The sequence below is a fragment of the Bos grunniens genome, chromosome 7, assembly GCF_055505025.1.
Source record: "Bos grunniens cultivar Pamir isolate PY7600 chromosome 7, Bosgru_T2T1.0, whole genome shotgun sequence".
In the NCBI taxonomy this organism is placed as follows: Eukaryota; Metazoa; Chordata; class Mammalia; order Artiodactyla; family Bovidae; genus Bos; species Bos grunniens.
This window is the reverse complement of record NC_141171.1, coordinates 83,261,676-83,262,516: the sequence shown is the minus strand read 5'-3', so window position 1 is coordinate 83,262,516 and position 841 is coordinate 83,261,676. Positions and strand designations below refer to the sequence as shown.

Sequence of the window (841 nt, the reverse complement as noted above, 5' to 3'; positions counted from 1 at the left end):
CTGAAACAAAACAAAGTGAAAGTCACTCAGTCATGTTCAACTCTTTGCGACCCCCATGGACTATACAGTCCATGCAATTTTTCAGGCCAGAATACTGGAGTGAGTAGCCTTTCCCTTCTTGCCAACCCAGGGATCGAACCCACATCTCCCACCTTTAGGCAGATTCTTTACTAGCTGAGTTACAAGGGAAACCAAGAATAAACAACTTTTAAAAACATATTATATTAAACTTATAAAAAATATTATATTAATATTAAAACTATAATCTATAAGGTATACTTCAGTTTAGTTCAGTCCTCAGTCATGTCCGATTCTTTGCGACCCCATGGACTGCAGCACACCAGGCTTCCCTGTTCATCACCAACTCCCAGAGCATACTCAAACCCATGTCCATTGCGTCAGTGATGCCATCCAACCATATCATCCTCTGTCATCCCCTTCTCCTCTCGTCTTTAATCTTTCCCAGCATCAGGGTCTTTTCAAATGAATCAGTTCTTTGCATCAGGTAGCCAAAATATTGGAGTTTCAGCTCCAGCAGTCAGTCCTTCCAAAGAATATTCGGGACTGATTTCCTTTAAGATGGACTGGTTGGATCTCCTTGCAGTCCAAGGGACTCTCAGGAGTCTTCTCCAACACCACAGTTCAAAGGCATCAATTGCTTGGCATTCAGCTTTCTTTATAGTCCAGCTCTCACATCCATACATGACTACTGGAAAAACCATACCTTTGACTAGATGGACCTTTGTTGGCAAAATAATGTCTCTGCTTTTTAATATGCTGTCTAGGTTGGTCATAACTTTCCTTTCAAGGAGTAGGCATCTTTTAATTTCATGGCTGTAGT

The 841-nt window shown here is 41.3% G+C and overlaps 1 protein-coding gene across 7 annotated transcripts in view; it reads right to left on the bottom strand.

Annotated features, from left to right (window-relative positions):
• The window catches only part of XRCC4 (X-ray repair cross complementing 4), a 329,942-nt gene that overhangs the window by 82,073 nt on the left and 247,028 nt on the right, over window positions 1–841 (bottom strand). The window lies entirely within an intron of this gene.